The following is a 16984-nucleotide window of genomic DNA, read 5'->3' as shown; positions in this document are numbered from 1 at the left end:
AGAAAGAAAGATCAGAAAGTCTGGATTTGAGACCCAGCTCCCCACTTATGACTGAGCAACCTACACAAGGTATTTGAACTTTCTGGACATGAATCTTCTCATCGTAACAGGGGTGTGCTAATTACCTATGATCTCTATCTTACAGGATGCTTGTGGGGGGAAGGGGCAGGGAATCAAATGCTATAGGAGCTTTGAGTAGTAAAGCAGTGGATGGAGGTTAGTCATTGCTGCTACTTTCCTCCTGGGAAGAGACACAGCTCTCTGCTACCAGTCAGGTGGGGGTAGACTCTCACCCCCTATTGTCCTGGTCTTTGGGCTTATAGCTGGGTTGGTAGGGGGAGCAGAAAGGTGGAGGAAGGCTTTTTCTGGGTGGGCTTGTTCAGACAGGGTTGAGAAAGAGTTGGGGTTTGGATTCAGACCAGGAGTCTGTGACTCCTGTGATCCCAGGATCAAAGCCACGGAAGCCGGGCAGGGGTGGGTGGGGGGGTCTGTTTGATGCTCTCCAGATTCTCTGGTTTTCTCTGTTTCTAAGTTTAAGTTCATTCTGAAGCTTAAAACCTGTGAATGGACCCTGAGATCCAGAAGGGGAATGCCCAGGGGCACCTGGGTGGCTCAGTCGGTTAAGTGTCTGACTCGATTTCACCTCAGGTCATGATCTCACAGTTCATGTGTTCAAGCCCCAAGTTTGGCTCTGTGCTGGTAATATGGATCCTGCTTGGGATTCTCTCTGTCTCTCTCTCTGTCTCTGTCTCTCTCTCTGTCCTCTCTCCTTTCTCTCTGTCCCTCCCCCGCTCAGGCTCTCTCTCTCTCTCTCTCTCTCTCAAAGTAAATAAACATTAAAAAAGGGGAGGGGGACAGGGGCACCTGGGTGGCTCAGTCGGTTAAGCGTCTGGCTTCGGCTCGGGTCATGGTCTCGCAGTTCGTGAGTTCGAGCCCCACGTCGGGCTCTGTGCTGACAGCTCAGAGCCTGGAGCCTGCTTCAGATTCTGTGTCTCCCTCTTTCTCTGCCCCTCCCCTGCTCTCTCATAAATAAATAAACGTTAAAAAAAAAGGTGGGGGGATGTCCACAATGTTGACATTAGAAGGACCTAGAAAGGCCCCTTCTGTTCCCATTTTATCTGCACCCCAGACAAACCCTTGCCTGCCTGCTATCTGAGAGGAAGCCTCTATCTCTTTTGGGACAAGGTGGTGGCAGAGTGCCCATGCAAGATCTGGGAGGGGTCAGGGAGAGCCTGGGCCTGAAACAGGAAATAGTTGGTGGTTTCAAGGAATAGGAGGCCGGTGTGGCTAGAGGAACGTGAGCCAGAGCAGAAGGGGTGACAAAGTGGGAGAGGCCAGCAGGTCCCCGAGATGGAGGACTTGAAGCCTGCTTGTGGGGTGAGGCTTTGATGCACGCCGGCAGCCACAAGCTTTTCCCTGGGTTCTGAGGTCTCTCCAGCTGTGCCTGGAGAATGGGTGGAAGCAGGTAAAAGAAACACCGGTTGTGCCTGGTGACCTAGAAACGAAGCTGGGAGGGGAGGCAGCCCCTCACTCACCTCCCCGTCCCCAAAGAGCCCCTCCTCAAAGCCCCCACTTGTGTCTCCATGGAAATTAGGTGTTGGGCCTGAACACAGGTGCTTTAGGTTTTTACTCCCACGTATTTGTGGTTATGGTTTAAACAGAGACCCAGTAAATTCGCAAAGCACTCGCCTCCCCGGAATATCCAGCCTGGCGGTAAAGTAGGCAGCAGGTGAACAGGTGAAATGAGGTAGGCTCCGGAGAGATCTGCTCATCCTCTGGGACACTCACGTGACCGAAAAGGGCTGAGAAGATGTCCTATTTAGTAAGAAATCTGGTTGTTGGCTTTGGAAATCCTCTGGGCTGCTGGTGGGCCCCAAGCAGAGCCCCACTCTGAGCTGCTGTGGCAGATCCCAGTGCCGCGCCGGGAGCCAGCTGGGCCTTGGGTCCCCCGCAGTTGTCAAGCCAGGGGGTGTCTTGGGTTCTGGAATGCCCACGGAGCCTGGGCGCCTGGGGTGTTGACTGTGGTTGGCGTGGGGACTGTGGCCACCAGGCTGTTCGATCAGGAGTCCATGCTTCCCAGGCTGTCTGCAACTTTCTTTCCTCCGTCTCCAGGAAGGCCTCCACTGATGGCATAGTTTTTTTTTTTTTTAAATTTTTTTTTTCAACGTTTATTTATTTTTGGGACAGAGAGAGACAGAGCATGAACGGGGGAGGGGCAGAGAGAGAGGGAGACACAGAATCGGAAACAGGCTCCAGGCTCTGAGCCATCAGCCCAGAGCCTGACGCGGGGCTCAAACTCACGGACCGCGAGATCGTGACCTGGCTGAAGTCGGACGCTTAACCGACTGCGCCACCCAGGCGCCCCTGATGGCATAGTTTTTTAACAGTTAATGCATTAAAAAAAAAAAAAAAATTGATCTTGTGCTCGATTAGGCAGCACATATACTTAAAAAAAAAAAAAAATGATCCCTGGGGTGCCTGGGTGACTCAGTAGGTTAAGTGTCCGACTTTGGCTCAGGTCATGATCTACCAGTTTGTGAGTTCGAGCCACGCACTGAGCTGGCTGCTGTCAGTGAAGAGCTCACTTCAGATCCTCTGTTGCCTCTCTCTGCCTCTCCTCTGCTCTCTCTCTCTCTCTCTCTTTCAAAAATAAATAAACATTTAAAAAATTGATCCCTGTCCTCCAGGAATCTGTAATCTAACAATAGTTTTAAGAAGAGAAAAATACTAGACTTCCTTATTAAAACAAAAGAGTGAGATTTAAAAAATTCAATACCTTTTTAGTTATAAAGGTAACACACGCAAGGCAGAGAAATGGGAACCCTGTGTATCACCGGTGGGAAGGTAAAATGGCTCAGCTGCTGTGGAAGATAGTATGGCGGTTCCTCAAAAAATTACACGTACAATTACCATATGATCCAGCAATTCCACTAAGAAGTATGCAGTTAAAAGAATTGAAAGCAGGACTCACTTGGACAGATTGGCGTATACTCATGACGAGAGCAGCATTGCTCACAGTAGCCAAAAGGTGGAAACATCCAAATGTCCATGAACAGATGAATAGATAAAATGTGATATAGTCACACAAGGGGAGACTATTCAGCAGTAGAAAGGAATGAAATTATTTTTTTTTAATAATTATTTTTAGTTTGTTTATTTACTTATGTATTTATGTTAATGTTTATTTATTTTTGAGTGAGAAACAGAACACAAGCAGGGGAGGGGCAGAGAGAGAGGAGGACGCAGAATCTGAGGCAGGCTCCAGGCTCTGAGCTGTCAGCACAGAGCCCGATGCGGGGCTCGAGCTCACGGACTGTGAGATCATGACCTGAGCTGAAGTCGCATGCTTAACCAACGGAGCCACCCAGGGGCCCCTAATTTATTTATTTCCAGAGAGTGTGAGCTGAAGCAGGGGAGGAGTAGAGAGACTGGGAGAGAAAGGATCCCAAGCAGGCTCCGCACTGTCAGCGGGGAGCCCGACGTGGGGCCTGAACTCACAAACCGTGAGATCATGACCTGAGCCAAAATCAAGAGTACGGTGCTCAACTGACTGAGCCAGTCAGGAGCCCCTAGAAGAGGTGAATTTATAAAGGCAGAAAAAAGAAGATCCCAGGGGCTGGGAGATGGAGGAAATGAGGATTATTTTTGAGTGGGTGCAGAGTTTCAATTTGGGAAGATGAAACATTCTGGAGATGGATGGTGAGGATAATTGCACAGCAATGTGAATGTCCTTGATGCTGCTGAACTGTACGCTTAAAAATGGTTAAAGCAATACATTTTATATTATGTGTATTTTCCCACAGTAAAAATAAACAAGGTAAAATAAAAATAAATATGCACATGGTAAGCATAATTTATTCGAAAAAGTAAATATTTTCGTATTGGTTTTCCCCATCCCCTCACCCCAGTCCCCAATCCTGGTCTCACTCCTCAGAGTTACCTGTTGTTAGCAGATGCCAGTGGATCCTTCCAGACGTTTTCTGTAGACATGCTTGTCCTTCATACATTTTATCTTTATAGACAGAGAATCATGCTGTTCACTATACCACAACCTGTTTCTTGCTAAGATCACAGCTGTGTTTCGGTTTCACTATAGACATACCTCCATCATTCTGTGGAGGGTCGCATTTGAGAATACAGTAAAGCCTTGGTTTGTGAGCATATTTTGCTCCGGAAATATGCTTGTAATCCAAGGCACTTGTATATCAAAGCAAATTTCCCCATAAGAAATAATGGAAACTCAGGTAATTCGTTCCACAACTCCAAAATGTTCATATAAAAATTACTGCAACACTGTAGTATAATACAAAATAATAAAGAAAATACAAAATATAAAGCAAAATAAACAAATTAACCTGCACGTACCTTTGAAAACCTTTGTGGCTGGTGTGAAGGAGACAAGAGAGAGGAGGGTTATTGTGTAGGATGACTTTCACTGCCAGTAATGGAATCCCTGCTATCTATTGGCTCAATGGAATCTTTTTCTTTTCTTGTTTTGTTAAACAAGGAACCTATCCAATGACCTAGAATGAAGCAAAGCATTCCTAAGCTCACTCTTGGATGGAAAAGCAAAGGACTGTCTATAGGTGCTTTGAAATGACAAAAAATACACTAGTGCCAGTTGTGGGCACCTTGCAATGTTCTGAAAAATCACTGGTTTCTGCCAAACACTGTGGCCTGAGTTGGAGCATCAGAGCATGGGAGATGATCACCCACAATCCTGCAGAGAGAGAGAGAGAGAGAGGGAAGAAAGAACCATTGGCTCAGTTGTGATCGTGTGACGTTCAGCATCATGTACTGATTTTGCACATCATGTATTACTCAAATTAACCTGCACGTTATTTATTAGAATTTTTATTAAATTTTATTTCTAATAAAATTTATTAGAATTAAATTTTATTTCTAATAAAATTTATTAGAATTAAATTTTATTTCTAATAAAATTTATTAGAATTAAATTTTATTTCTAATAAAATTTATTAGAAATTTTGCTCGTCTTGTGGAACACTTGCAGAACAAGTTACTTGCAATCCAAAGTTTTACTGTACTCCATAATTTAACCACTTTTCTGCTGATTTTGGTAGCTTCCAGCTTTTTGCTCTATAAACTGTGCTGCACTACATATCTTTATATTCCACATTAATTACCTTTTACATAGCCATGGGAATATATCTGTTGGGTACATTCCCAGAAAAGGGACTCCCAGGTCAAGGACATGTGTGTTAAGTGTAAAATTGCCCTGTGAAAAGGGTGTTCCAGTTTATGTTACCAATGAGCTCATTGGTCCTTCCCCCCTTCTTCCCTCTTTCCTTCCTTCCTTCCTTCCTTCCTTCCTTCCTTCCTTCCTTCCTTCCCTCCCTCCCGACTGACATCCTTCCTGCCTGCTTTTCTTCTTTTCAGTCTTCCTTCCTCCCTTCCTTTGCTTCTTTCCTTCCTTCCTTCCTTCCTTCCTTCCTTCCTTCCTTCCTTCCTTCCTTCCTTCCTTCCTTCTTTATACCTAAGAGACAAGCAAAAACTTGGCTTTTTCCATAGTAACAACAGGAATAGAAATGAAATGTACATCACAATTTCTCATAGTTTGGTGGTTCAGCTGGCTCTCTGGCATCTGACTGCTGGGTGTGTTCATCACTTTACTTTGTCATATTACCACACTCCATTAGCGTTTGGCATGTTTATACAGCTTAAATTATCTTGCAAAGTGTGGGTCTTATGCATGTGTCTTCTCCCCACTAAGTTAAAAATACATCTTTCCTTCTAATAATGACTTGTGCTCAGGGTATAATTTTATATCTGGTTGTAATCACACTTTCTTTCTATGATCATTTCCCTGTAGTTTTTAATTTCATCTTTTGAATAAGTAAGAAATTTACATGGCTCACCATCCAAAAATATGAGCCAATGTACTGTGAAAAATTTTTTTTCTCTTATTTCCCATCTCTAATTCCTCCCACCTTCTCTCTCCTCTAAAATCTTATTTTCAGTTTCTCATATATTATTCCAGAGTTTCTTTGTAAAATACAAGCAAATACGAATATAGATTCTTATCTCCCTCTTTTTTTTTTTTTTCACAGAATATGGTGCACTAATTGTTCTGCAACCTCTGTTTCCTCCCTAGTTATTGGTATACCTTGGAGATCTTTCCTTATTAGGAGACAGAGAGCTTCATTATTCTTTTCCATAATTCCACGTATATAAAGTATTCCATTATGGGAGAGACCTTATTTATTTAACCAGCCCTCTGTCAGCGAGTAAAGACTATTTATTTCATTATTACAGATAGCGTTGCAAGTCAATCTGCAGCCTAACAGTGGAGCTGCTGGGTCAAAGGGTTTCTCTTAATTTTGACAGGCGCTGCCAAATGGCCTTCCCAAACGGCTGTACCGCTTCATCCTATCACAAAGAATGTATGTAAGTTCCTCTTTCCCCACAGTCTCGCCAACGGGTTGGGTTGTCAACGTGTTGGATTTTTGCCGACCTGATAGGTGACAACTGGTATCTGCAGTTTTATTTTAAAAATTTCTTTAGTACCGTATGCATATATTAATTTTATAACAAATGATAAGTATTTCTCTTTGTTTTTTTTTTTGAGAGAGAGACTGCGCGTGCAGACAAGGGGGAGAGACGGAGAGCGAGGGAGAGAGAAAATCTTAAGCAGGCTCCATGCTCAGTACAGAGCTCGTTGAGGGGCTTGATCTCATGACCCTGGGATCATGATCTGAGTCAAAATCAAAACTTTTCACAGTCAGCTTAACCAACTGAGCCACAAATGACAAGCATTTCTAATGTGGTTTTAAAAATCATGGGCCTAAGCAGAATGAGGTGGATTTCTATGTATTTATGTAGAAGAATGTCCCAGTTAACAAATGATTTAAGTTACTGAAGAGTGATACACCTACCATAATTCTGTGAATATAATATGCATACATGTGTCTGTGTAGTTGTACATAGGAAAATGTCTGGAAGGATAGATGGAACTTAACAGCGCTTACCCCTGGCCAGTGAGAATGGGGAGAGAACTTTTAATTTTTACAGTATATCCTTCTGCAGTTTTTGCCTACTTTTTAAGAAATTTAATTTATTTAAATTAAAACCACAAAAACAGTTTGCCCGTTTCTCCCATCCCTACCCCCCACCTCTGGCAACCACCAATTTGTTCTCTGTATCTGAGCTTAGTTTATTTTCTTAATATGTGTGTGTGTTTGTGTGTGTGTGTGTGTGTGTGTGTGTGTGTGTGTGTTTAATGTTTACTTGTTTTGAGAGAGAGAGAGTGTACAAGCAGGGGAGGAGCAGAGAGAGAAGGAGAGAGAATCCCAAGCAGGCTCCACGCTGTCAGTGCAGAGCCTGATGTGGGGCTTGATCTCATGAACCCATGAGATCATGACCTGAGCTGAAATCAAAGAGTCGGACGCTTAACCAACTGAGCCACTCAGGTGCCCTGTAATATATATATATTTTTAGATTCCACATATAAGTGAAATTATATGGTGTTTTCTTTCTCTGTCTGACTTCTCTCATTAGCAAACTTCCCTCCAGGTCCTGCAATTACAAATCCTGTTTATTCCAGGGGTTCCCAAATTTATTCAGTTATATCACCTTTGCGTCATGGAGCCCTAATAACATGCGGTTGGTCTCTGGTTCTGTGGGACACACCAGGGGGCCCAGGAGCTTGTGCCAGGCCACCTGGAGGTGGCCCCTGCACCAAGAGCTCGTGCAGGTAATCAAGCAAAGTGTCCCAGATCAGCGACACAGTGTCCTATGCAAATGTGCTGTGAATACAGCACTGCTGGCCTTTGGGGTTTTCCAGGGTGTGGAAAAGGCCTCCAAGAATGTGAGCCTCCCCTGATAATCCCAGTCATGGGTTCCTGATGGTGTGTAGAGCACCCTCACCACAGCCACTCAATGCAGGATATTCCAAGCACCTTTGCTTGTGAAACCTAGCGACTGCTGTGGGCTCCAGGCTTGTCTAGATGGCAGCTTGATTTGAACTCCACATCCCATGCCCTCTAGAAATCCGAAGTACTCTCCAGACTCCTCACCATTTCCCTGGGGATTATGTTCTCCTGTTATCTCTGACTTCAGCTCCCGCCCCCATGGGTTCTGTCCCTGTTCCACGCATGCAGATGGTAAATGTCAGCCCTTTATTTTATTTTTTATTTTTTATTTTTTGTTTTAGCCTTTTATATTTCTACAAAGGGGTCTGCTCACACCAAGCATGTCGGGTCCAGGAGGCTTTTCTGAAGATTTGGAGCACACCTGGGGATGTGAGGAAGACAGAGGAGGGGTCTTGGCAGCTAGGGGCACATTAGGCAGCCCCGTCTTTAAACTGCCCTATCTTGGGGGCACTACTGGCTTCCTCTGCAAATGTTACTGCTCTCCCTCTGTCTCCTTTGCTTTCCGAGTCTCTCGGGAGCAAGACTCCTGACTCATGCAAGAGCAGTTCAGCTCTATCTTTTGATCTCACCTTCCTGGAAGGGGTTTCTCTGGTAGGCAGTCACGAGCGTGATCTGCACAACCATGTGAGGTGGCCTGGCCTGTTGGAGCTTGAACTTTTTTTTTTTTTTTGCTTTGTAACTGTTGCTATTTGTTTTTCTTGGGGTTTCCAGTGCTTTCTGGAAATTCTGCTTTCTGAGGCCCTAGGGTGTGGGAGTCAGGGCATCCTAACGTGGGAGCAATTGGAGGAAGAGGAGTGACACTGTGCTGGGCGAAGGAGAAAGGATTGGAAAAGGGCAATTAAAGGCAATACAGATGCAAGGAAAACAATTCAAATGGTAAAGAAACGAATATAGAGTGAAAAGTAAGTCTCTCCCCTCCGCCATCAGTCCCTTGGTTCGCTTTCCTAAAATAACCACTGTTACCAGCTTCTTATTAATGTTTTAAAGATATCTAATGCATATATAAGCATAAATTATATGTATTATGTATTCTGTCTCTTTTAAAAATAAATGGTAGCCCTCTTTACATAAGGCTTCTGTTAACCTTTTGTTTTTTTTTTTTATATTTTTTTCAATGTTTATTTATTTATTTTTGAGACAGAGAGAGAGAGTGGGGTAGGGGCAGAGAGAAAGCGGGGAGAGAGAGAATCCCAAGCAGGCTGTAGCACAGAGCCAGACATAGGGCTCAATCTCCTGAACTGCAAGATCATGACCTGAGCCAAAATCAAGAGTCCTTCACTTAACAGGCTGACCCACTCAGGCACCCCACTTTTGCCTTTTAAAAATTTAACAATGTATCTTTACTATTTCCAATGGAGTTACCTATAAATATGTAGACCCAAATACACACAAACATATGTATTTTTTCTTGTATTTGCACAGAAGGCAAACCTAGGTGACCCCCTCCATCAGCCACCAGGGAAACTTTTAGGGTATGGGCATTTCCAGTATGACGAAGGATTCTGATTGCCGAACGTTCTTGATGTCAGCTTCAGTACCAGGAGGTGATGGCTCATACTAAGCATTGTTTCTGAGGGCTCATGGCTGTGGTCAATTGTAATTTTGTTCCCAGGTATTTTCTGTCCACTCTGTAGGGGATTCTGTACTCCCCAACGCACCTTCAGTGCGTCCCCGTTGGAAGAGTAGACACTTCACTTCATTGGCATCAGGCTCGATCACATTACCTCCCTGGGCCAATGGAAGTGAGTGGGGTTGATGCCTGCCATGTCCAAATCAAGGCCATCAGAGCCAGGGTGGACTTCTGCTCAGTCTCTTTGTGTTTGGACATGAGAATGGAGACGGGGGTTGTTCGGTCAGCCTGGGTCCCAGAACAAGAAGACATTTGGAAAAAAGCTGCAGTCGAACCACATCTTATGAGTCATGTGGGTGGGAAATAAGCCTTCCTTGTTGTAAGCCCCTAAAACTCTAGGATTGTTTGTTACCGCAGCCTCACCTTGTGAAAACCGATATATGCGGGGAAACAGTGCAGGGCTGTGCTTAGTCAGAGTCCAAGATGGTTCTGAGGAGCTCGTTACCTGCTAACAGTGGCCTCTGTGTTTGATCTGGATTTCCCACCAAGTGATAAAGAAGTTCTGGTTGTTACTACAGGAGTCAAGATATGCCACGAGCAGTACGATATCCCCCACTGTGCTAGTGGCCGTACCGGTTCCTTCAAATGTTGAGAAAGCCGTTTGGCAAGGTATAATGAGAGTCCTAAAATACTTTGTCTTCTGGAAATCTAGGTCAAGAAAATAATCGGAGATGTGCAGGGAGGTTCATAATAGAGTTATTTGAAAAGTTGGAAACCACCTAAGTGCCCCATCACAGGGTGGTAGTTTATACTTTATTCTATATGATGGATACTCTGCAGCCATAAAACTCAAGTAGCTGAATGTTGAATGAATGGGGGAGATGTCTGCATTTTGATACAGAGTGAAGTCAACAGGATACAGACTATATCCATGTGACATTCCTGATTTATGTAACAAATATGAGATCATGCTCTTGATAATTTGGCATATTTTTTCACTTACATTACGTGAGTAAGCATTTCCGCCAAGTGTCAAGCATGTAAATGTGTATAGGACAAGACTGTGAGGAAATGAGCGAAAATAGTGGTTATCTCTGGATAGCGTTTTCTTTTCTGCACTTTCTGTATTTTCCACATGTCCTATGATGAATATGTATGACTTTTAATGTCAGAAGTAAGTAACAGGTCTTTAAAAAAAATAATTATTCCGGTCACCTCTAGGGCTGTGCCTGTGCGCCGTGGCTGCCCTGGGGCCTTAACTGGGGCTCCTTGTCTAAGAATAAGCCTGTGTGTTTAATTAGGTCGGTCTCCTGCCGACCTAGAATCTTTGCACAGAGCTTAGCTTGTGCTGCCCAGAACCCCAGAGACGCACCTGGGCTGCCGCCCTGGGCCTCGTGGGACGCTGCTGTGCCTCGCTTAGTCTGGATGTGACAAATTTGTGAACTGTCACCCTGCCCTGACGGAGCGACCACCCTCATGTCTCTCCAATGTGTCCCTCCAAAAAGTAACATAGACCTCGCGATTTTGTGGAAGAGAAAAGTAAGACTCAGGAAGGAAACACTGGAAGCATTTTTGGTTGATAGTTATTTGGAATGATAATGGCTGCTATGCTGGGCACCTATGGTTCGTGGCTCCCTGAGGCCTTCTCGGTGAGTCCTGTGTCATCCGCATGCAGGCCCTGGAGCGGCTGGCTGGCGGGTGGATGGAGGAGGGAGAATTCTCAGAAATCTCCTTGGGAGCTCAAGCCAAGGGTAAAAGGAGCCTGCAACCAGCCTGACTGTAAACGGGGTCGGCAAGGGCCGCTCTCCTCATATGGTGTCCCGAACACATCTGTGTCCAGGTTTGGCCCTTGTGAGGGTGTGCGGGTGGGGGGCGGCGAGCAAGTGGTGGTGGCTGCGGTGTCCACAGTACTGCCCAGCGAACGCTGCGGCGGAAATGGGGAGTCAGGCCTGCGCACAGTCCGGGAAGGGACGCGGGGCAGCCTCAGTGGAGCGGAGCCCGTGAGTTAACCACTGCTGCCCAATCCACTTGCAAGAATAGTTCTCCGACCTGTTTTACAATCATCTGTGTAAACTAGCGAGTGATTTCTGTGTCCTCGGAGCACAGAGCTCCCTCCCCTCCCAAACTCTGTCAGGCTCCCTTGGACCTACTTTGGCTCCAGCCTGCAAGACAACACTTGGCCTTCTCATCTCCTGACTGCTCCACCCCTGAAACCTTAAATTCCATCAACCCTAATTTTTTTAATTGAGGTACAGCGTACATAGAGTAAAGTACATGAATTCTTCTGCTTCGTGTGTCTGTAAGATTCAGCCCTGCTAGTGTGGATGGCACAGTTTACTCTTCACTGCTAGTTCCAACAGGTGGACCTGTCTGTTCTGGTGCTGACGGGCATTTGGGTTGTTTCCAGATTGGGATTATTATGGATAAAGATGCCATGAACATTCTCATCCACGTCTGTTGGTGGACACACATCGTCTCCATAACCCGCTTTCCTTCGTTCGCCCTCTTTTTGCTCACTGACACCCCGGTCTGGCACGCCCGCCATGTTTTCTGGCTTTGGCAGTTTGGCCACTGCGCCCAAGCTCATTTCTTCTGTGGCAAAGACTCCTGCAAAGGGGAGCCTCTCCCGCGCTGCTCCTGCTTCCCTGCCCTCTACTCCCGCTTAGCTGCTGTCATCTTGCCACTCATGGCTCACTGGTCCAGGTCTCCTATGACCTACCTTTGCCTTATGTAGGGGGACATTTGGGGCTTCTCTGACTTGGCCTTTCTGTGTCACTGTCCCTGCTCCCGGCTCCCTCTTTCCTCTTGTGGTTTCTGGGACAGCCCTTCCTACTTCCGTCCTACAAACCTGGCTGCTCCCTCTCAGCCTCCTTTGCTGTCTCCTCTCTCGTCTCCATCTCAGTGTGGTTGTTTCTGGGGCTCCGTCCTCAGCTCTCGTCTCTCCTGAAGGGCCCTCCTGGATCATTAGCGACCACAGATACGGATGCGGCATCCTTCCTCTTCAATGCCTAGACCCCAACATGAAAGGGTTTCCCAAACTCATTCGGTGGTAAGCCTTGATTGGGCCCTGCCATGAACTTGTTTGTTGTCTTTTTATGCCCACTTCATGTGACTGAATATTTATATGTTGGCTGCAGGAATGTCAATGCGTTTGATTGCAGGCTGTTGTCTCAGACCCATCAAGGGTGTAATCATGCATATATACGGTAAATCATGTGTTACCTTCTTAAACTCAGGAAATACTGAATTCTGAAATGTATCTGGCCCCATGGGCTTCAGGTGAGGGTTTGTAGACCCAGAGCTCTCTCCCTGCCTCATGCTCTCCCAACAAGCCCCTTCATTTCCTGCTGCCGTCTCTGGGTTGGTGGCCCCTACTGTGATGCCTCTTGAGTATCCTAGCTTCTTCCTTCCTTAGGATCACCCGCAGTTAATCGGTCCCCAGGCCCTGACTAACCCAGTGACTCTCTGGCCAGCCTTCCCCTCTCAATTAATTCAGGCATGCCACAGCTCCTGCCTGGGCTACTGCAGTAACTTGCCAGTAGCTGTCCCTTGTCCTAGCTGGCACTGCCACCAGAGGCAGCTTTAAACTATAGGGGATCATATCCTCATTCTGCTCAAAATGCTGCCAGGGTTTCCCACCACCTACAGGGTCAAGGTCAAGTTCATTAGTAGGACATAGGACCTTTCCTGATCTGGCCTTGTTCCCCTGTCCTACGTCTTTGGGTCCCCCAGAAACAGTTGTGGGCTCATTGCACCCCTTCTTCCTTTCATTCCTGTAGTTGCTCTGCTGGGAATTCTTCACGTGGTCTGCCTGGGGAGCTCTTGTTCTTTTCAAGAGATGGGGGTCACCTTCTCTTGGAACTGCCCTCCCCGCTAACAGAGGTGTTCCCCTGTCCCTCTGGCTGGCTGCCTCTGGACCTCATGGGCAGCATCATGTTGTGCTCAGGATATGGGTGCTAGATATTGGCTTATACGGTGGGCAGTACTGTTGGGTTGCTTATCCCTCAGTGCTCAGTGCCTGGCTCAGGACAGGTGCTCGTGGAATGCAAAAACAAAAACAAAAACAAAAATTACTTAAAGTATTAAATAGTAATTACATAACATTTATATTCTGGTTTCATTTGGCGTTAAGCATTTCTTGAGTTTCCATGTCATTTTATGCAGTTTATTTTGTATTATCGAGTCACATATCAGAAAATTTAGATAGTAAAGACAAGAAATTAAATATAATCCTGCATTTTGGGGTGTCTGGGTGGCTCAGTCGGTTGAGCATCCAACTTCGGCTCGGGTCACGGTCTCGTGGTTTGTGAGTTTGAGCCCCGCGTCGGGCTCTGTGCTGACAGTTCCGAGCCTGGAGCCTGCTTTGGATTCTGTGTCTCCCCCTCTCTCTGCCCCTCCCTGCTCACGCTCTGTCTCTCTTTCTCTCTCTCTCAAAAATAATAAATAAACATTAAGAAAAATAAATATAATCCTACATTTTAACCAGGCCCTGGATGATTCATATGCACATTACGCCGTTGTTTGTTTTGGGTTATTTTCTCCAGTGCTTTTGTGCGTGCATTGTGTAAATGGTGGGCACACCAGTGCAAATGCAGTTTTGTGTTCTGTTTTTTCTCTCCTCGGATGGTGCTATGTCTTCAGCAGTTTTTGAGTTCATCTTCTTAACCACAGTTAGTAAAGTTTGTTCAACAATTTAAAAATAACAGATTTGCTCTTGAGCTGCACACCGAAGTGGCCTATGCCTCTTCATGAGTCATCTTTTCACATTTAGGCTTTTCTCCTTTCTATATGACTTTGTAAAGGATGGCTTCTCAGAACTGGAGGATTCAAAGGAAATGGACATTTTCGTGACTGGATCTGCATGAAACCTGGTGTCCCTCGGGGCAGTGATTGCTTACTGCAAACACTGTGTGGAGAGGGGGTTGTCATTCTAGGAATGTCCCATGGGACCATGGGACAGGCCCAGGTCCCATGCTGTATACATGTCCTACGTGATGCAACAGGAGATAGTGGCCAGGCTTGCAGAGGATTTACGAGCCCAACAAAAACATCTGGCTGCTGACCCCTCCCTTCCTGCCCTCCACTGCTTTCTACCTGGAGCTGCTCCTGGCCCAGTGCAACTGTAGGGATTTCTATTCTCACCCCTGCGCACCACTAGGCCAAGTGGAAGAAGGACCAATGACCCCAGAAGGGAGGTGACTGTCTCCCTCCATGGTCCCCACCAACTGGGATGGGGTGGTGACTGAGACTCAAGGGCAGAGTGCAGGGAAAGTGGCAGGAAGGGGATGTTTCCCCTGGAAACTTCCAGAAAGATGGTGGTAGTATTGTCTGTGGTGGCAGCAGGCTTTAAGAGGAGGATCAGTGAAGGGAAAAGTGAAGGCTCAGGGAATGACAGAGGTTTCTAGAGCACGTCCCTAACCTGGTGTGGCCAGTTTCCATCTCTAGAAAGGGAAGAGGATGGTAATCATAATAATATCCACAGCACAATGCTGAGGTGAGAATCAAATGAGAAAAGAAACTAAAGACACAGTTTTCTTTCTTTCTTCTTCTTTTTTTAATGTCAGGCTTTTATTTTTATTTTTAAAATATAATTTATTGTCAAATTGGCTTCCATACAACACCCAGTGCCCATCCCAACATTGCCTTCTTCAATGCCCAGCACCCACTTTCCCCTCTCCCCCACCCCCTCAAACTCTCAGTTTGTTCTCTGTATTGAAGAGTCTCTTATGGTTTGCCTCCCTCCCTCTCTGTTTGTAACTTTTCCCCCTTCCCTTCCCCCATGGTCTTCTATTAAGTTTCTCAGGATCCACAGATGAGTGAAAACATACGATATCTGTCTTCCTCTGAATGACTTATTTCACTCAGCATAATACCCTCCAGTTCCATCCACATTGCTGCAAATGGCAGGATTTCATTCTTTCTCATTGCCAAGTAGTATTCCATTGTATATATAAACCACATCTTCTTTATCCACTCATCAGTTGATGGACATTTAGGCTCTTTCCATAATTTGGTTATTGTTGAAAGTGCTGCTATAAACATAGGGGTACAAGTGTCCCTATGCGTCGGCACTCCTGTATCCCTTGGGTAAATGCCTAGCAGCGCTATTGCTGGGTCATAGGGTAGTTCTATTTTTAATTTTTTGAGGAACCTCCACACTGTTTTCCAGAGCGGCTGCACCAGTTTGCATTCCCACCAGCAGTGCAAGAGGGTTCCCATTTCTCCACATCCTTGCCAGCATCTATAGTTTCCGGGATCTGTCATTTTAGCCACTCTGACCGGTGTGAGTTGGTATCCCAGTGTGGCTTTGATTTGGATTTGCCTGATGATGAGTGATGTTGAGCATCGTTTCATGTGTAAAGACAGAGTTTTCAATAAATACTGGGTGTTTCCATGAAGAACAAGATTCCCAAGGCCCAAGGATAAGGTGGCTTCAGCCTCTTATGTGTACCCATATATCTAGTGTTGGCTTGATTTGTTAAATGTCTTTTTTTAAAAACATTTTTTAATGTTTTTATTTATTTTTGAGACAGAGAGAGACAGAGCATGAGCAGGGGAGGGGCAGAGAGAGAAGGAGACACAGAATCTGAAACAGGCTCCAGGCTCCAAGCTGTAAGCACAGAGCTCGACGCAGGGCTCGAACTCACAGAGTGTGAGAGCATGACCTGAGCTGAAGTCGGACACTTAGCCGACTGAGCCACCCAGGTGCCCCTGTTAAATGTCTTTTTAAAGCAAGATCCTGAAACTTTGTTGTACATTAGACTCACCCAGGGGGTAAAGTATGCCCAGTGCTTAGGTCCATCTCTGGACCAGTTATATATATGTAAATCTCAGAGAGGGAGGGGGTCCACCTGCCACACTGTCACTCAGCACTAGCCGTGGTGACCCTGGACTCGAATGCCCCTCTACCTGCATTTGCCTGGCTGATTCTCACTCATCAGAAAGTTTATAGCTCCTCAGGGGATTTGCACGTGCAGGCTAATCCTCTACTCTTGCCACTCAAATGTGGTGCAGGCCAGCATCATGCTGGTGATGATCTGAGTACTTGTTGGAAATGCAAAATCTCCGGTACCACCCCAGACCTGCTGAATCAGAAGCTGCATTTAACCAGACCCCAGATGGTTCCCATGCATGTCACAGCTTGAGAAGCACTGACTAGCACACTGTTGGAAGAACATTTGTGGGGACCAGAGCACCGATGTTGGTGCCTGGCCTCTGGGTTCAGTCCTTGCTCTGCTGCTTGTTAGTTTTGTAACCCTGGGCAAGATGCTAAACTCCTTGGTGCCTTGGTTTGGTCACTTGTAAATTCAGAATAGCAGTAGGCCCGTTTTATGGGGTCATTATGAGGCCTGGCTCACAGGGATTCTTTACGGTTATTCTGACAAATCTCTTCCTGAAGGGGCTCTGAAATGCGGCAGACGTCACAAGTGTGACAGTGGCACAGGGATCATGGCCAAGAGGGCTCTGTGACAGCCCCAACGTCCCTCCCCAGCTGGACCTACAGTTAGCCGAGGGGCTCTGC

The sequence above is a fragment of the Felis catus genome, chromosome A3 (genome assembly GCF_018350175.1).
Source record: "Felis catus isolate Fca126 chromosome A3, F.catus_Fca126_mat1.0, whole genome shotgun sequence".
Classification (NCBI taxonomy): Eukaryota; Metazoa; Chordata; class Mammalia; order Carnivora; family Felidae; genus Felis; species Felis catus.
Note: the sequence above shows the minus strand (reverse complement) of the source record.